Source organism: Chiloscyllium punctatum, chromosome 39 (assembly GCF_047496795.1).
Source record: "Chiloscyllium punctatum isolate Juve2018m chromosome 39, sChiPun1.3, whole genome shotgun sequence".
NCBI classification, from domain to species: Eukaryota; Metazoa; Chordata; class Chondrichthyes; order Orectolobiformes; family Hemiscylliidae; genus Chiloscyllium; species Chiloscyllium punctatum.
The window spans coordinates 21,236,191-21,257,253 of record NC_092777.1 but is presented as its reverse complement, the minus strand read 5'-3'; the positions used below and the strand labels follow the sequence as shown (position 1 = coordinate 21,257,253).

The 21,063-nt window shown below is 38.3% G+C and overlaps 1 long non-coding RNA gene across 3 annotated transcripts in view; it reads left to right on the top strand.

Moving 5' to 3' along the window:
• LOC140463864 (uncharacterized) overlaps positions 1 to 20,411 on the top strand; it is a 47,241-nt gene extending 26,830 nt beyond the window's left edge. For 2 of the 3 annotated variants that reach the window (XR_011954795.1, XR_011954796.1), the window contains exons 8-9: positions 1,823 to 1,932; positions 11,047 to 20,411. This is a non-coding gene — a long non-coding RNA (uncharacterized lncRNA). The remainder of the gene's footprint in view (positions 1 to 1,822; positions 1,933 to 11,046) is intronic. The other variant, XR_011954797.1, reaches the window with a different exon arrangement.
• Positions 20,412 to 21,063: the final 652 nt, after the last annotated feature.

Sequence of the window (21,063 nt, the reverse complement as noted above, 5' to 3'; positions counted from 1 at the left end):
GGGTTTTCATTATCTCCTTTTACTAAGTGCGATATTTTGTTCAATATTGCTTCTGGGCACCATCCCAGGACACTCTACAATGTTAAAGGCACCATTTGAATAGAAATAATTGTTGTTAATCCCGTTAAAAACTACACACTTGGATTGTCTATCATGATTTAGATTTAATCACCTAATGTCATAGTGACAGTGAGTCAGTGACGTCAGATGCACCAGAGGTAAAGTGATGCAACATATTTTATAAATAACAAATAGTGACATCTTACTAGTTTTATTTTCTGCAATGATAACGCTGTAGTCAACTCCAGATATTTCAGTCAAGCTTTAACTGGAACAAAACATGTACTTTGGCACCCTGGCTGCATTTTTTGTTTTTACTTTACAGTTGGAAATAACAAAGTGGGAAAGCTTTTTGGGTCCATACTTGGTGGCTTCTCTGTGAAGGGAGACAGAGGTGGATTGATAACTGGAGACTGCTCTGTGGAAATGTTCACCGGCGTCATTCCATCTTAAAGGCATTTAAATTAATTAGTGGTCAGTTTACAACATTGTTAAAGCCCTCAGAGGGTTCTGAGGAACCAGCTGCTAATCTGCTCCCATGTCACTAGTATTAAATACTACATATGTAGGATCTAATTGCAGTGCACTTGTTAATCCCTGATTGGGCAGTCAGAGTGGATTCTATTTCTCAACAATCCATGATGCACAGTGTAATTAATGCAGTCCAGCTAATGTCAGATTGGCACTGGGTATTTACTTTACAACGCACCAGTCGCAGTAGCACACTACAGGACCAAAAGTTATAGTATAACTATAAAGTTTTACTCAAATTAATTCTGAGGCAATCCAGATTCCCAAAACCCATCACTCCCTCGGATTCAGCAGTCTTTAACACAACTTTGGGACTCACATTCGGAGTGACAAATTAATATAAAGTGGGTGTAGGGCTTCCTATAAGGCTTAAGTAAAGTGACAGAAATTTTGAAGTAAATACAGAAAGTGGTGGAAATACCCTGCAGGTCTGGCAACCTCTGGGACTTGTAGTTTATCCTGTATCTACATTTGCTGTTCTAGCGCAGTCCACTTGATGGCGACACTGGCGACGGTTAGAAAGCACTCATCCTCTAACTTGGCCTTTAAAGAAAAAGCTAATGTGCCCGGGTCAGCCGGGATACCCAGCCTCCTGTGAACACAGTACATGGAGCAATGAAACAAAAAAAAAATATTTAACCAGCTCATGCTGGGGGTTCTTTAAAACCTTTTTCACAATGGGGCGATCGGGAATAAATCCGGATCTGTGCAGAAATATCTTAACGAAATCGTATCACATTCAAACCGAAAGGTGTAAAATTACTTCACAAATGAACACACAGATGAACTACAAAGCAGTGGTTTCGTTCAGCGGACGGAAAGTATCGGTGCAGCGAAGGACGTTAAATGATGTCCTGATTCTCTGAACATTACCAAATCGGATACTGAGCATCAGGTATCTCTCGATACATTAACTACGAAAGCTCTCAACCTGGTAAATCTTGACACTCCTGATACAATTTCACATTCATAACACATTTGAAATGACGCCTGTATTGTCATACGAATACATTCACTGCTTAAAAAGAAACTTGCAGTTTATGTTTTGAGTGACAATTCTCAAACAGGAATTGCTGGAAAGACACATCGGGTCTGTAGAGAAGGGGGGAAACAAGACAAGATTTCTAGCAAAATGACCCTTTGCTACAATTTATTCCCCCGCCCCCTTTTCTCTACAGTTACTGTTTGAGGTGAGTGACATTTCCAGCGCTATCCTTTTTTTTAATTCCAGGGTTCCTGTATCCCGTTTTATTTGTCTAAAGAAATGGAGTCTGGGAACTGGAATGGTGCCAGATTGTCATCCGCTACTGGAGCACTTGCCTTGAGATGAACATTATTGAGGTAAGCAGAGACAATAGTTTTTTAAAAAAAACAAACACGAGTAAGGCAGACAACAGCAGGTCTCATCTTCATCAGTGATGTAAGATGTATTTGTCGCCTCACAGTATGAACAACAAACATTATTATTGAGACTAGCTGCGCTACAGAATGTCACAACATTAAACACATTGCCTGGCTGCAGATGAACAATCAGATAAACCATCTGTTTGCATGCTACAGACCGAAGGTGAATTCACAGCCGAACCTTACAAACTTGGCGGGAAAAGGGTGCGGAAACCATTAAAATCTCAGCAGATTTGGGGAGGGTGGATGGGGGCAGAGACAATGTAGAGCAAGAAAATCACTTAACAGAACACCAGGTTAAAGTCCAACAGGTTTATTTGGAAAGCTAGTGCTTCCAAATAAACCTGTTGAACTATAACCTGGTGTGGTGTGATTTTTAGCTTAGTACACCCCAGTCCAACACCGGCTCTTCCAAATCATGACTAGAAAATACGGTTTTCACAAGTCTTCAGAATCAGGAATCAAAGGAACCAGGAGAACGAGTTTGTATGATTGTTATACCTACTCTCACCACTAGAAGGCGCAGGGAATTGCATGTCTCTGAGACCATTGCAGAGAAAGGCAACTGCAGTCCCAAAACGATCCTCCTCTTCCTGGGAAACAGCTGTTTAACGCCAAAATAAAAACGGCATCTGATCAGAAGTTTCGCAGAAATGACATTTGGGTCACCTGCTTTGCACCAATGATAAAGCAGTGGAGTTAAACAATTTCCAGCATATTTAATCCACATTTTGTTTAAACAGGGCCAGTAGTAAAAGGGGAAAGAGTAGTCGTGCTTCACTGAGTAGCCCACTGTGCGGCAATTGTCCAATATTGGCCCAGTAAGGCTCAGCAAATAAAAACTGGACGTCCTCCTGCACAGTTTAACCTCCTTCGCAGACAGTACCGTTCCCACTCACCTCTCTTCCTCCTGATTCTACATATGCCAATTATTTTTCTTTCTTCTGGCTATTCTGCGACTTGCCCCGAAGGGGGTTCAAGATCAGAATTGCTCTCCGTTCGTGTACTGTAAAAATGGCCTGACTCCGTTTTGGCTCTGTTAGCATTACCTGTGCAATGCGAGAGCAAACATATCAAACACTTCTCACGTTCAAAAGTTGGCTAAGGATAACACTGGCTTGTCGTAAAGACATCTTGTCCAGAGTTGAAAAATGTGGTGCTGGAAAAACACAGCAGGCCAGGCAGCGTCCGAGGAGCAGGAGAATCGACGTTTCGGGCATGAGCCCTTCTTCAGGAATCTTGTCCAGACCCTGGAAACTCCGCTGTCATACACATATCAGGGTTAGAATGGAATACTCTTTCTGGCATCTTGTAGAGATGCGGCAAATGGAAGACGATATATAATTTGGGGCTTGGTAATTCTTTTACAATATAAAATGTGTGCTGTCCATGACTGGAGACGCTGGGTATCGATATCACTGATCTACCACAAATAGATTAATAAACCCAATGAAGTCTGACTGCGTAACTTTCAGCTTAATTACTACTGCAATTTATAAGCTTAACGAGACAACGTTTCTCGCAGGTAACTTCTGTTACGGAGTAGGTGACGCAGCTCATTCATAGCTTCCGCACGCCTGAGCCGCCTCCCGTGTGAAGCAGCGGGCACATTAGAGGCAGAATATTGCCTGATCATGGAGATCTGAAACAAAAAGAAACAAAACAGAGAACACTGAGGTGGGGGGGGGGGGATCTCAGCAAATCTGGCAGCTGTTGAGGAAGGGGAGGAGAGTTAATGTGAGGAGTTCGGTATGACTTCTACAGCATTGATGAATCGAGCAGGTAACTGAGTCAGACATAACACAGATGTGTCCCTTGGAAGGTCGGAACCTCCAAGACGCGTCGCTCGCGTTAATATTCCCATCCCAGTTTGCCTTTTTCGGGTCCGACCCCCTCCGCCAACTCTCTCAGTGCTGCCCTCCCGCGCTGGCTTTCAAACAGAAGGACTTCACCAAAAGTCGTTGTTTCTCCCCACGGCCGAGCTGCTGCACCATGGTCACCCTCTTTTATAGACAATAGACAATAGATGCAGGAGTAGGCCATTCAGCCCTTCGAGCCTGCACCGCCATTCAATATGATCATGGCTGATCATTCCCAATCAGTATCCTGTTCCAGCCATATCTCCACAACCCTTGACTCCACTATCTTTAAGAGCTCTATCCAATTTTCTGCTGCTTCACTCTCCTGTCCGGGTAACCCACACCATGTCCCTATCATAGCCCAGAGACGGTCATCTTTCAGAAATGACCCACTCAGCTTCAGTAAACGAAATCGTTTCTAGAGACAAGGTCGGTTTATATGGCTCGATTGATGACAGAAACAACTTTAGCAGCACGGACACGCGCGCACAAAAAAAAACCCACTATGTTATCAATATCCAAAATCATTGCAGTCATTGCCGCCCTGATTAAATACTTCCCCTTCACGCCTCTCCTTGTTCAATGGAGTGCATTCTACCTTTAAACCTGCCGGTTAAATAACCCGTACACTTCGTTCAGCCGTTGTTTTCCACGGAGGGGCTTTAAGCTTTTCCAAAAAAAACTGCACATGACACAAGGCCCGAAAGCGGTTTCCGATCCGACTAGTCCACCGAGATCTTAATGGGAAGCTCGCGATTACAGGAATACTCTGGTGAAAGGGGACAATACAAACAGATCAGACTGACACACCGTGTAACTAGCGGGGAAGAGAATGCAATGCATTTGTTAGAACCGGGGACAGATGGTTCTATCAAATTCCACTTGATGCTACAGAAAGCGCTTAAACGCGATACTGGACCAATGTATCTTTCTTATTCAGTGACTTGAAACAGATTGTGGTCGTGAAGGAACACCAATGTATGTCATCTTTAATAAAACAGGAGCAATTGTAAAGAAGGGGTTTCAGATAAGGAGCCTCAAGGCATGTCATAGGCAAAGAGCAGAGGGTGGCATCTGTGTTAAATTTGAGCCAAGTGATCCCAACGATAAATTGAGCTCCGCTGGTGACTTTAAATGGCCGGGCAGCGCTGGTGTTTTCGCTCGGTGAAGAACAGGTGGCATTTGAATGTCAGATCTTGTTGCATTGCCCTCGGGAGAATTCGCTGCGCTGTTCAGACATTCCAAACACTGACCTCAAATCCTCTCCGCACTTAAGACGCAAATGTAAAATGATCTCCTTTTCCTTGACAAGTCACCCAGAGGAATACTGCTGACAGGAAAATACTTTCAGAAGTCCCCAGATTAGATTGTGTTATTTCGGTGCCGCTGGGTTTATGCTCACGAAACTTGAATGTTGGTACCTATATGCAACTCGATGTACAACTTCCAGAATAGTGTCCACGCAGTGGAATAGCTACATCACTGTTCAAAGAGACCTTTTCAATGTTCAAGGGAATGAATATTGTGATCTACTCTACTGTTTCTTGACCCAGAAGGCGTTAATATTGCAAGCTTTGGTACAACTTAACAAGATGTCCAAAAGGTTGACTCTAGATCGAAGGTGTATTTTTTTAAAAAAACTTTACTAAAAAAAAACTCTAAAGCCTGTACATTGAAATCCAATGCAAAATACGTGTTTGGATAATTTTGTCAGTGAACCTTCTGTCTGTTTGTGCAAAATCAGAAAAAAGAGTCACAAGAGATAGTTCTTCCCAATTGGTCGGATGGATTCTAAGTTCTTTAGCCATCTTCCTCAGCCATCCAGAGAAGATAATTATCTCTCTAAAAACTTTCAGATGAGCTCTCCATCGTTTCTTCCAATCGGATAACTGAATAAGATTTTACTTTTGTATCGGTCATTAAACAAGACTTAATTAAATAAATTGGCTTGGGTTCCATCGTATGCATTTTAATTTAAGTAACATATTTCAGAGAAAATCTAAGCCACTCCAAACTTATTGAACAGATCACAATTATGAAGCTAACGTCGTTACAATGAACTGAACGGTGTTCCTAATATCGTGAGAAGAGCCAAGAGATTTGGTTAACATTTTCTTCAGTTTATTGCTAAATTAGTTGGTGCCCAGCGTTGTATTCTCGTAGCAAAACAGAAATTGCTGGAAAAACGCAGCATGTCTGTCAGCATCTGTGCAGGGAAAGGAAGGTTAAAGTTTCGGGTCCCATGACCCTTCAGCACGGATTCTAGTACTGTGTTCTACACAAAATGCTGACCTTTTGGAACACTACCGTTTCCAGGGCTTTGTTCAACGTTATACGGAAAAAAAATCGCTGCTCAGGTTGTTCTCTGGGGAAGCGTGATTATTTTAAATGATTGCCAGGAGAAATACAAAGCTGAGTTTCAAAACTTTCATCTAGTTTTGTGCAGAGGGGATGGAGATGGTCTGGTGGTATTTTCAGTGAACTGTTAGCCCAGAGATCCAGCTAATGTTTTAGGAATCTGTGCTCGAACGCTCCTCTGGTGGATTTCGAATTCAATAACAAATCTGAAATTAACAGTCTAATGACCATTGTCAATTGTTGGTGGAAAATCCATCTGGCTCACTAATGTCATTTAATTAGGTTACAAATAAACACTTATATCGCTATTTTAAGAGTTCTTTCACCTTTAACAGGTTTGCAGAGAGATATTGACAGGAAACTGCCATCCCTACGTGGTCTGGCTTAAAAACAATTCCTGAAGAAGGGCTTAGGCCCGAAACGTTGATCCTTCTGTTCCTCGGATGCTGCCTGGCCTAATGTGTTTTTCCAGCACCACATTTTTCAACTTAAAAGCAAATCAACGTGGTTAATTTTTAACTGCCTTCTCGACAACAAATGCTCGCTTAGCCAATTATACCCACATCATGAGAGTGAATTTAATGAAAAAAAAAGGTTAGGCAACATTAGAACACCAGTTGAGTTATTAGTTAACGGATAACTTGAAACATCAGTTAGTTTATTATCATTGGAAATAATGGAGGCATGTTCTTTAGCTTTGAGTTGAGTCCCCAGCTGATTAATTTCATATGAAGGAATGATGCTGGTTAAAGATGCTGTTTGACCAAGTGGAAGGGGACTTCACTTCTCATTTTTTTAAAAAAAATCTTCTTTCCATTGATAACTAAAAAAGATTTCTCGAGTCTGCATGATAAAGCAGTTAAAGTCTTAAATTTCTTCTTCAAAGCAAGTTGCATCCAGAACTCGAGTCGCCTCTCTAAATAGAATCACAGTCTTAAGCTATTTAAATGTCATATTTACCCCACAGCTGTTACTTCAGGTTGTTAAGATTCAACTGTTCTAAAGTCTTAACATTCCTTGAACAAATCAGTTTGATCCCACAGCTTTCCTTACTCATGTAGTTGTACTAAAGATTTGCACTGCTTGAAATAGCCAGTATTTTGCAAGAATGACAAGTTTGCTTCACACAATTCAAAGTGACTTCATTCCAAAATATTCACTAATTTAATTTATTAAAGATTAAGTTCTCCTTTTAGTTTGTTACTTGTGCTGTGTATTTCAAATTATTGGTAACCTGATCGTTTGCGACACAGTCGCGCTGATTATTTCATTATGCATAAACTTGCACAAAAAAAAACAGACACGTGTAACGTAGCATATATGTTTTTTTTCTCTCATTCTGTTATGGTTCAATCTAATTATTTTCTTCAGAGAATATATATTGTTAAGTTATTCTACTCTAGTAGCCGTCAGCCAGATTTGATCCAACCTTCATCCACCGTTCACCTGCTCACATTTTCAGCAAGGGGCTATCTGATCCTCACCATATTTAGGGAACTGTGACCAGTGTCGCTAGTTGTAGTGTCCCTTCAGTGACAGCTTCAGCTGAAATCGGATAACTCTGCACAGACCAGAAATGAATCTTAGGCCTGTTAGCTCAGTGTTGTACAAATGCAATTATTCTCTGGCAATGGGAACTGGGCTTTTTCTTTCCTCCAATGGTAGTTTCACCATTTCGTTTTCAATCTCAATGTCTTGGCAGGCATCCTGTAGTCTTTCCACCTGTCCGTCAACCAAGTTGATTTCTATTTATGCCTTATTCAATTCTCTTGGCTTTGAGCACAGTATTGGCTTTCAAACTCTTGCTATATCTCTACTCACTTTCTACAGATTGTGGCAACAATAAATTGCTCCTGGCACATGCAGACTGCAATTGTCAATACACTTCTTTGTTGGAGTTTTCTATTGCTGAATGAGTGCGATTGAGCTGTATTACACATATATGTTATACAAAGTTTGTTTTCACCTTTATGTCTAGCGTGGACAAAATGACAATTCAAAAGCTTGCATCACAGCGCGTCTATAGTTAAATAATTGAAACTAAACATTAAGAAGATACATTTAGCCTCGCGACAATTTATCTCAATGCCCAGAGATAAAGTGCTTTTGTCACACCAACTAAACTTGAGCTTGTGGCCAAATACTTAATTGAAGTCTTTATGATAAATAACGTGTCCACGTGACTAGATGATTTGAATAACATACATTGGGGGGTGAGGGGACAAAACGTAATGTTTCAGATTAAAAACTAAATAGGGAAGAGGTAACTAAAAGACTGGCAAATGCTAGAGTAGAAAAGTCATCCAATTCAGATGGAATGCTGGTAGGTGGAATCTTCGGTATCAATGTTGCAATCTTCATTGGAAGTACTGAAGGTGTGACATGACTGCCACGTAATGAGCAGAATCTTGCTCAAAAAAAAGGGAATAAACTTGTATTGACCAGGTAGCTAAATGGTGAGATTAATATTCCAGCACAAAATGAAAGGGCATTTAGAATAATTTACACTAATAAATGAAAGTCAGCATGGATTTGTTAAAAGCAAATTTGTTAGATTAATTCGATCAAGTTCTTTGAAGAAATATCAAAGTTGATATGGGTGATGTGTTGGACTTTGGTCTTTGGTAAAATAACCCAGAATGATTTATTCACAAAATTAAAGCTCAGAGGCTTAAAGGAGTGGTGGCACCTTAAATGCAAAGTTGGCTGATGGCCATCAAATTGAGAGTAGTGGTGCATTCTCATTTTTTTTCTGATTTGAGGTAAGTATACAGTGGTGTTCCCCAGAGTTCAGTATTTAGGATCACTGCTCCATTTTATATGTTTTCATGGTATGGAGCTGGTTTGGTCTTTGCAGAAGAAGTGAAACTTGGCAAAGAGTTAATGATAAGGCAGAGAGTAACAATCTTCAGGAAAACAGTGTAATGAAAAGGGGAATCATGGGAGATGAAATTTAATAGAGAGAAGTGGAGAGGGATCAGCTTTGGTAGAAAACAAATTAGGAAGGTCAATATGAAGGAAATAGTCCAATCCTAAAGGGAATTCGGGAATACAAGAGGTCTGGACATATACGTCCGCAAATCTTTGTTGAGAGAGCTACTTTAAAATGTGATCCTTAGCCTTATTCAAAGAATAATAAAACATTCAAGCAAGAAAATTAAGCAAAACATTGATTTTGTCAGCTTTAATACTATGCATCGTAGTGTAGGTAAGTTGCACAGACATCAGAAATGTTTTTCAAGAATAGTAACAGAGTGAGGGATGTCAGATATATGGGAAGTTAGAGAGATGGGAATTTTTCTCTTCATAGCAAGGAAGGCTAAGAAGAGATTTTCTAGAGGTGTTTAAAATCATGAATAGCTGTAATAGAGTAAATAAAGCAAAAAGGTCAACAAAGATAGGAAAATCAATGACGGGTATTGGCGAAAACATCATAGATGACATAAGGAAATATTTTTTATACATGGGGTTGTTCTGTTCTGAAATGCACTGCTTGAAATGATGGTGCAAGTAGTGATATTGATATATGATATTGTAAAGATAATTAATAAATCCTTGGAGAGAAAATGCCTGCAGAACTTTGAGGAAGGAACAGAAGATTAATTGGATAGCTCTATCAAATAGCCAGCAGCAGCATATTGGAATAATGACCTGCTTCTTGGCTGCTGTTGCATCATTTTATGATCAAAGAAGTTTCATAAGCATAAGCTAGTTTTAAAATATTCAGAAGATTTATTCTTCAGCAAAGAGTTGATGACTTATGTTTCAAGTTTCTGACTCATGAAATGGGTACAGAAAAGTTGCAAGCATTCTAAAGAAAGTTCTGCCATTTGCTGGCTATAACTAATATGACATTACATAAAAATAAATGCATAAATGGGTTAACAAAATCATGGTCATACATTTTCTAAATCTCCATTTGATAGCCTTTAGGGTCTGAAGATTAATTTTCCCTGGATTATTTTCACTTAAACCAGTCAAGGAATTATATGGCTGCTGGTAATTCTGGGAGTGGTGGATCTTAGTGATTATAATGGTCAATGACTGTGTGATAGGCTCAATGGTCTGCCCTCAATACTATCCTACCAGCCTTGTTACTATTACTTCACCTTCATACTACTCACCATTGTGCCAAGACTCCAGGGCTCAAAGGTAATAGAGGTAAAAGGTGGACCTTTTAATGTCCAGGTATAATAAATAAATCATAGCTTTTCTTTTGATTACCATAATAGCTCATAACAATAGTGCATAGTCTCTTCTGTTCCTTCATAGTAACTATATAAACTTTGTACTTTTAGCTTATATGTAGAGGGGATGATTATTTTGTATTGTAGAAATAGTCTTTTAGTTACTTGGAATTGAACAAGGTTTGCAAGAGCATCAAGCTAATATTGCATCAAAGCAGCTTTCTTCTGTAAATAATGAAATAATTATAAGGGGCTCGGGCTTCTCCACTGTAAGTATGGTGATGAACAAAGACTGTCTGGGAAAGGGGGACCATTTGCAGTAACACTGCACACACCATGTGCATATGGTAAAATAACAAATTCTGTAAACCATATTATTCAGAGATATAATTCTTCAATGTAGTTTGAGACGTATAAGCACCGGGCAAGTTTTAGAGACTCACAGGTACCACTACAAATCTAAAGCATATGTGAGTGGTTAAAGTGCCACCACCCCACATCTGGGACATTTTTACACTCGGTTATGTTACTTAGTAGAACACTAGTTTGGTAGCTCACAAGATTTCTAAACTTGGTATTATCATTAGTTAATTTGCATCATCAAGTGTTGAAAACATTGTCATGTTGGTTGATTCCTTGTTCTTTAGACTTGGACCAGATGCTCCAAGATCAGGTAAGTAAGTCTTATTTTTAATATTTCAGTATGACTTTTGCTTGTCCTGACCCATCCTTTTGCTACAGTCTTTGACCTTTATTCTGTAAAACCTTTCTAGATTAAACGTGAGAAAACCAATTTTGTTTTAGTTTGCAGATTTAGAATTAGGATTGATTATAAGGTTGAGGTTAATTCAATTTAGTGGACATTTTAATTTCCTAAATGCAACTATTTATTTTTACAGGAGACCTTCCACACTAAATTGATCTGTCAGTGCTATGATTTATTAATAAAGTAATTGCAATGTCATCTCTTCTCCATTCCAAACCACTCACCATTCTGTGGAGTCAAAACTTGCAGAGGAAAAGCATAGGCAGCATGGTGTTCAATTCAGAGACCTGGGTTCAATTCCTGCCTCAGTCAACTGACTGTGTGGAGTTTGCACGTTCTCCCTGTGTCTGCATGGGTTTCCTCCCACAGTCCAAAAATGTGCATGTTGGGTAAATTGGCCATAGTGTTAGGTGCAGGGGAATGGGTCTGGGTGGGTGTAGGTCGGTGTGGACTTGTTGGGCTGAAGGGCCTGTTTCCACAATGTAAGTAATCTAATCTAATGAGTAAGACCAATTCTGAGTGTTAAAGCTACACAAGTAGAAGGAATGGAATAAGGGTCAGTGACCATTTTTTCTACTAATTCAAGTCACCGATTCCAAAGTGGATTCTAAGCAAAAAGGGTATTCTGTACAAGAGACAATCATTGGTTGGAGCAAAATTTAAAATAATTCATTAACACAAAGTGTAAAATATTCCATTAGATGTTGCCATGTTATGTATGGCAAAAAGTTGGTAGAAAGGTTAAAGGCTTAGAAACGCAAAATCCCTTTTGTTGAACATATGATTTTCAAAAACAAAAGTAAACTGTGGGCTCACATGATAACAGTCCCTACTTATTGCAGCAGATATTTTTGAAGGATGGACATAGATTTAATGAGACCATAACATTCTGAAAATAATTCCAGCAAATTTTGCACTTGTCCATAGTGAATTACACGTTCAGGCATCCAAGCATAAGTTTATTTCAGGTGAAATTTATAATGTTCTCCCAGAGAATTTTTCACATGAAGTCAGAAAAAACATGATCAGACAATAAGGGACATTTAATGCCTTAAGTAATTACCTAACAATGGGAGGGAGCAGAGCTACATTAAACATCACTCGCTATCTGTAGACAAATTGGTCTTGAATTGAATGCTTTGGATAAGCAAAAGCTTTGGAATAAATATCAAAAGCTGTCTCCTTTCAGTTTTACTGAAAAGGGTATGTTGCAAGTATCAAAGATTTGTGCACATTTGAGTTGTTATAGGCACCAGGGCTGCGGTCAGGAAATCCTCTGATAATGAGAAGAATTTATTGGAGTAAATGGTCTGGAAGATGAAGGATGTGAAACATTCAGCAGCTTGCAGACTCAAGAATTCAAAGGATGCATCTACATGCCAGAATTTCTGCTTTGGCCATGGTGCCATGAGACAAGTACATCTGGTTGATCAGAGACATTAGTTTTACTGCACTGAGGGGTCTTAATTTACGCCCAGCAAAGTTCCGCAAACAATATGTGATAGTAATCAAACAGTTGTAATGAGATATAAAACTAATATTTCACTCAATCCCATTGGATTGTGGATGGATGTAAAATTCTAGCCACTACAGTTGGAGTGCATCAGAAATGTATTTCATTCAGAGATTTCTGGCAATGCATAGTTATGGGAATCGAATATTATAGATATTAGTTGGTGGAAGTTACCAGATTGTGCCTGATACCCACAAATAACATGGCAGGAGCAGCGCCACAAGTATATAGGCCCATTTGTAAGGGAGATTCCCCTCCAGTGGCGCGTGGTAGGCTTTATACTTGACTCTTCTATGAATTTGACTTCCTCAGGGCAATTTACATGACAGCAGGAAATTCCAAGTATGGCCTGCCTGCCCTCCAGCCCATGTGCCTAAACATTCATAAGGTCGTCAGTACTTTTAATTGTTTTGGGAAGGAGTTAACAAAAAAAATTAAAACATTGGACAGAAATTTCATAGCTCTGGCTTGAAGAGGTAGTTGTTCAGAAAGTAAAGATTGAGGACAGAGAAGATTCCACTATTTGGGATTCCCATCCACTTGAGGTGGAATTTTATGCTTTCCCTTGTGTTATGTTTGGATGTGTGGTAGCAGTTAATCAGAAAGTGTGAGGGGTTCTGCTCTTATTAAGTCTGATATAGAGGAAACAACCTGCTATAATTAATACTTGTCTCCACCCCTGTATCTCTGCACTGTATTCACAGTCCAATATGTAACTGCCAGTAAGAAAGACCTTTTCTGATTTTATGCATAAACTGATACTTTAATTTTTTAACCAAAATCTCTCTAGCATAGTCTATAGATGAACTAATACCAGCACCCAGTGCCATAAGGATTGACATGTGAATCCACTGGTGTGAATTGAATCGATCTGTCTCTTATAAATGTCACTTATATCATTCCATGCCTTGAACAATTTTTTGGATAACATTTTTGCAAACATATGTAAGTTGTACTGGTGTATATACATATGCAAAACACATGTGTATTGATAATGCACACAGCTAAAGGGGTGCAGCACTAAGTGGACATGGTAACCATTAAAATATAAAATGTGTGCCATTGCAGTATTTCTACCATACTGTCTTTGGATTAGATTCAATGGGAATTCTGTTTTACTTAAAGTTGTGGCCAATTGGCAAATCAAATTCAAATTGTAAGATACAGGCTGAGAGCTAACTTCATATTCCTGGAAACAGGAACTACAATGGTTAGAGTCTTTCAAGTGAGACACCAACCTGACACTCACTCTCATTTATCATGTGAGCACTACAAAATCCCATGCACTTTCGATAAGAAATGCTGGCAAGCTCCAATCCAATTTGTATTAGTTTGGACAAATTTGGCATCCTGTGCTTTTGAGACAGCAATAACAACAAAGTTACAAAGAAAAGTATAATACAATGCACATTGAGGCAAATACATATTCTGTGAATAGTTCTGAATGGAAAGGGACCCAAAGATTTTAGCAGACACAATGCTCAACATGCCCAGAGTCTTTAGATCACATTCCACAAACCAGAGAGAAAGAGTATTTGTTTCAGGGTTTTGTATAAAAATTTCAAACTGTATTGGAAATGCTTTGACATAATGCACTGTCGCTGTTGCTTAAAATGTATGATGCTACTCAGTGAGATTCAAAGTGTAACATGGCATAGATATTTGTTCAAATCTGACTGAATGACTTTGTATCTATATCAATGTAAATGAATACAGATAATTTGATTATTTTTTTCTTTAGAAGTGGGGGTTTGATGTCTGTGAATCTAAATCTTTAGTTGCTTGGTAGTATGTAGCTTGAGGTTTGCTAGAAAGGACACATTTTGTCAAAGCTTTTCTCCTTGCACACATCAAGACAATTCACAAGAATTACCAAATCAAAGGAAAAACAATGTTCAAACTCCATAAAATGAGGGTGCTTGTTGATTGACAAGTGGATTCTGATCAATAGATAACTTTACTTGTTCATCTTTACCAATCAGAATTGACTAGTTAAATAATTAAGGTAAAAACAATGACTGCAGATGCTGAAAATCAAATACTGGATTAGTGGTGCTGGAAGAGCACAGCAGTTCAGGCAGCATCCAACAAGCAGCGAAATCAACGTTTCGGGCAAAAGCCCTTCATCAGGAAGACTTTCCTCTTGTACAGGACAAATGTTGTTTGCTCTTTTGTTTGGCAATTCTCGCAAATTGTCCTGATGAATGCAAAATCAAAAATTTTTTGACAAAATGTGCCTTGTTTCATTAGCCTAAACATTCTTCAAGAGATTGCTTGATCTTTAATTGTAAATTGTATACATTATCCATGGATTTGGTTTCTGTAGTTTCAGTTATCCGCAGTTTACCACAGCCCTAAAATATTCCAGAAATAATTCCAGGGGCTGCTGGGGAGGTAAATTCCCCTTTTAAATGATAGGGTTCGCTACTATGTGTGGCTTTGGGCATCTGTAGTAGGTCTTGGAACATATCACCCATGAATAAGGAGGGGGTCACCTGTATTACTTCTAAATTAAGATTAGAAATGAAAATAGTTTTTCATAGAATCCCTACAATGTGGAAGCATTTGGTCCTTCAAATCTGCACTGACCCTCCGAACAGCATTTCACTTAGACCCACCCCCTATCCTACCTCTGCAACCCTGCAATTCCCATGGCCAATCCACCCAACCTGCACATCTCTGGACTGTGGGCTCAAACCAGAGCACCCAGAGGAAACCCATACCGACACAGGGAGAATGGGCAAGCTCTGAACAGACGGTCATGTGAGGATGGAATCAAACTCAAGTTCCTGGCATTGAGAGGCATCAGTGCTGATCATTGAGTTTGATTCTTGCAGAGAAAATAAAGTGCAATCATGGTACACAAAAAAATGTATCTAATCCCACAGGTAGTTCACATGATAAAAGATCAACATATAACCCCACAAATAATATCAAAGTACTAAACTAAAAAAAAATCTAAGATTCCCAATGGATTCAAAATCCAATATATTCAATCATTGCAAACTACAAATCAATTTAGCAAACAGAATATTGAACTTTACATTTCCTAATGTCAATTGTCTCCAACTATATGTTCTGCTTTCTCTTTCCCCATGACCTTAATATTGAGCTTGTCAGTGGTTTGGCCTGTGCCTTGTATATCATTCTAAAGGTGAAATATCTAGCCTGTAATCTTATAGCAAGGGATAAGTACTAAACATTAGGGAAAACATAAAATCAGAATGTTATTTCAAACTAACAGCAAGAATAGGATAAAGGGACACAAGTTTAAAGAAATAAAGGGAAATTTGAGACAGGTGTCAGAACATTCTTCACGAAAAGAGTCATCAATTACAAAATGGACTGCAGACAAGTTAGTGGAGATGAATCATTTAAGAAAAATTTAGAAACTCCACATGGTGGAGTCTAGGATGAACTAAGATAGACTGTATCGCCTTCCTTAAACATAATTATCCTGTGATTCATCAAGGGTTTAAGTTTCTCCAATTGTGCAAAACACACTCCAATAAAGAAACAAAAGCAGGTTTGTGAAGTGAATTGGCCCCAAATGATCAGCAATGTTACCATCAGTATCATTGCAGCACTACAACAGTGGACCAGATAAAATATGAAGATTCAGTCACCACTGGAACATCGAAATTTCCAGATGTAAGGACGATGATCCATCTAAATTAAAAACAAAATTCTCTGGATGCTGGAAACCTATGAGGGAAAAAAAAGATCTTTACAGATTTGGAGGCATATATGGGGACGGAAACAATTTACTTTTAAAATAAATGACTTTTTGTCAAAACTTAGGTTTTTTGACAAAAACTTAGGTCAGGTTTTGAACAGCTGCCAATCTGGTAGGTGGAAGGGTTGAGTTTGCTGGTTGGGACTTGTGATACTAAAAGTAGAATTGCAGCTTCTAAACCAATAGTTTTGAAATGAAATCCACTTTGTCTTGATGGCCAAGGCTGGCGTGTTCATTGTCCATTAACCTGCAAATCCTTCCAACACACACCACCTGGAGAGATGGTGCCTTTAACAATTGAAATTGGCTTGTCAACAATTAGCACTTGCTTCTCACATAGCATTCAAATTATCATACATTGGCAGTTCCTGGGAATTGTGCTGAGAGTACAAGATTAAAAGCTTTGACACTTTCAGAGTCGCGTAAAGTTGCTCACAGTGGAAAGACTGTGAAAACTTACTTCAAATACTTATTTTTGGCATTTATCCCATTTTCAACTTTGTCAATAAAACTACACCATGTTATTACTGTTAAATACACCAAGAGACATGTTTAACTTGAAGAACAAAGAAGTGATTGCTCTCTACTATTCAGTTTGATTGTGCTGGTTGTGGAATAATTTATATTTGTTGTTATGCAGCTTAATTTTAATAGAAACTTGAAATGGTAAACTAACCAACAGAACTTCAAGATAATCTCTACTGCTCTACATCCAACACCTAACAGCGCCACACTGAGTTAGCTCATTTCATGTAGCCTGATTGTTTTAGTTGTTGCAAATTTTCTAAATATTTTCAGGCTGGTAATCAAGAAAAAAACATTAACCTGGTTGTCCAGTCAGTTGCCATTCTTATGGAATGTACATGGAAGCAAGTAAGCAGGAAGCACAGGATTGACATTAACTCTGGACCTTTATATACTTTAACAAAAGAAGCACCTGGAAGATTTGACATATCCTTTTCAGTTAATATGATTGGTTTTTCATTTTCTATAAAACTAGAAAATACAACCTGGACAACAAATCCATGTGCTCTTTGTTGCCATTGAGTCTTAACAAACCCATTTCAATCTCACAAACTGAAAATACTGGAATTTCTGTTCATTTTACATTAATCCAATGACATTTATTGCTTCAGACTGATCTTGTGCTTTACAGCTGTTCTTGGATCGAGTCATGGCTGAATAATGCATCATTATTTAACAATGCTAGTGACATTAACTTTCAAATGATAATTGCTTTGTCACCACAAAATGTTTAGGGATCAATTGGATGTGTTCTCCTTCATTCTGGGACAATGGAAATCAGGCAGGTTTTTTGTGAACCACAAAGAAGAGTATACTTTACAGTATAGCCCATTTGACAGGAATTGTAGGCAAGAATTTGTCTGCCACTCAACTAGTTTAATCCACCATATCAATGGTTTACATTTTCATTAGCTAATGTTGCAAAAATGTCTGCTTCCTTTTCTCTTCATGAACATTGTAAACAATAATATCAATTTTGTTATGATTGAAATCAAAAATGTTTTTTAGAATTTACACCCAGTAAATTAGTATTGCAAGTTTGAATCCAGCCATCCAGATGGTGACATTTGACTTCAATAATAATCTGAAACTAAGAGTCTAACGATGACCATGAAACTGCTGCTGCTTTTAGGATAAACCTACCTGGTTTCACTGATGTCCTTTTGGGAAGGAAAACTGCTATCTATATCTGGCCTGGCCGACAGACTCCAGAATCATAGCAATATGGTCCACTCTTAACTGTCTTCTGAACAATTAGGGGTGGGCAATAAATATTAGTCTGGCCAGGTGATGACCATATCCAAAATTAATTTTTTTTAAAAATCCTTGGTTAGTTAAATACGTTGACAAAAATCATTTTGGAACTATGTTGACATTGTGTGCTATAGTTTAGGTAACATTAAAAAATTGCAGCTTCTTATTTGATTGTTGGTGAGAAAGTCATCTATATATGGTGTGAGTTTGTAAACGTTTTCACATAAGGTTTCAATTTAATTGGCCTCACTTTGCTGAATCAATAACTGTGTAGTGCTGTTTTAACTCAATGTTTGCACTATTTGATATATGTAACTCTTGATGTATATAATATATATTGAAGTATATTTGTATAGTAGATACATGGAATAAGTGTAACTGGTTGTAGGTTGAAAAGGCTTCAATCATCGCCATTCAAAACCCCTGGAGAGGAAATTGTCTCATGATGGTATCTACATACGAAAACCTTCACTAAGGAGTTGGTGATGAGCAAACTGGATATATGGCATCAAACCTGATACATTTGGAATGCCAATTGCAAGGTATAGTCCCTTCCACCGTGCATATGTGGCTAAGTCAATCACACTTCTTGTTCTGCTTTCTTCCATGAATGTGGCCAATCTGCAGGACAATGAGGGATAAACAATGCATGCTGACCTAGCCAATGACACCCATATCCCATGAGTAGATTCAGAAAGTCAATTCTGGTTGCTCTTAGCAGTAAATGTGACTTCAATGTGGTCATATTCAATGTGGTCAATTTGAATGAAAACTTTGTTCAAATTAACAGATAAATGGCATATATATTGTGAATTGTTGCTTCACAATTGTATCTTTAAATTTTAAATTGCGTCTTTAAGTTTTATACACAAGCATCTAAAGTTCATTTTCTGCATCCATGATGAATATGACTTGAATCTGTAAGCATAGAATATAGTTTATAACATTTAATACATATAAAATGCTGACACATATGCATCAAGATCCACGCACATTTATTTTTACTAAGTAGTTGCTCAGAATAACCAGAAGGAAGACAGATTTGGTGGAACAAATTATTCCTGGCCTGTGCTGCTTTCGTTCATACAGTTGTAGAAGCTCTACAATTTGGAGAGACCCACAACATTTGGAAGAATGAATAGGTAAATCGATGTATTAACATTGCAAAATGTAACACAAAATATACATCTGTAGATGTTCAGTTTAAGACAAGATTGAACTCTGCCATGCTGTTACTTTGGCATTACCTCACTCACAAAGATGCCAACATGAATGGCCATTTGGGTACATGAGTTACAGAGTTTGCCATTGCCTCAGGCATTATAGAATCGCAGTTATTCAACACAGAAACAGCCCTTTCGGTCTAATCATAATCACAAACTAAACTTGTCTGCTCCTGGCACATATCCCTCCAAACCTTTCCTTTTCACATACTTACTTAAATGTCTTTTAAGTGTTTTAATTGTGCCCACATCCACCACTTCCTTGGGAAGTTCATCCACATGTGAATCAACCTCTGTGTTAAAAATTTGCTCCTGATGTCTTTTTAAAATCTCTCTGCTCTAAACTTAAAAACATGGCCCCTGCTCTTGAAATCCCCATTCTGCGAAAAAGACATCACTATTGACTGTATCTATAACCCTCATGATTTTATAAATCTCTATAAGGTCACCTCTTAACCTCCTACGCTCCATTGTACTACATCAAATCATCAACTGGAGAGGATCAGATGAAAGTACAAACCTATGTTATATGTTAACTTCTGTTGTAACACTGGATTCAGAACTTAGCCTCTTATTCTTACTATCCTGTACAGAAATATAATTCATTATCTACAACATTGCCTTTTCTGGCTCCATTGTGACCAAGATTGTCGGAGTCAAAATTGCTGGAAATATCCAGAACAGCTGATGACTTACTATAAAAGTGAATTAGCAGCTGCCTTACAAATGGAAACTATCACTTGAGCCGCAGTGACATTTGAACTGCTAGCATGCTTTAAAAGTGTGAACTGGCAAATGAGTTAAGACGAGGGAAGAGACTATAGATAAAAGAAAGCAAACCAGATTTGAGATGTGCTATTACAAAAGAAAAACTCTGATCCACAATTAATATTTTATATAAATCAGTCTACATTTATTTGGATAATTATATTAATTTTTCACATTTTGAAACTCAATCTGTCATGATTCAAAGATTGTCTACTAAAAATTGGGCTATTTATTCCTTAGTTGTATAATGCTAAAATTATGACAAAATATTCTAACCTTTTTTCTGTCTTATTGCTGTAAGTGGTTTACATTCTGACAGAAATTACAAGATAGAATACTTTTACATGTAAATTTAAACCAAAGTTATAAAACAAAACAGATGAATAGATAATTTTCAATGTTTTGCAATATTTTCTCATGTTGCTGTCTCTTCTATTTTTATTTCATGTGACTCTTTCTTTTCTCGATTCCATGGCTCTCTGACTTCTACGCAACGTCCATCATCAATTTTGTACTCTCTACATAGTTTGTCTCACGTACCACATGCAAAAAATACATCCCATGTGGATTAAAGCAAGGCGATGTGCACAAACACAGCAACAATTTGTTTACCTTTAATACCATATTTAATGTCCCAAATTTGAAATACCTCCCTCCCCATACCCTGACTCTCTTCCCACCCCCTCCCCTTCCCTTTCACTGCTCCCTGTCAACAAACAGATTCACGCCTCCCATTGACCAACCAGGTGGTACCCTCTACCTGTCTTCACCTACCCCCACTTCACTACCCTGCCCCCCATCACCCATTTTATCTGCAGTTCCCCCCACACCCACACCCAATCCTGGAGAAGGGTTACACCCAAAACATTGACTTCTCCA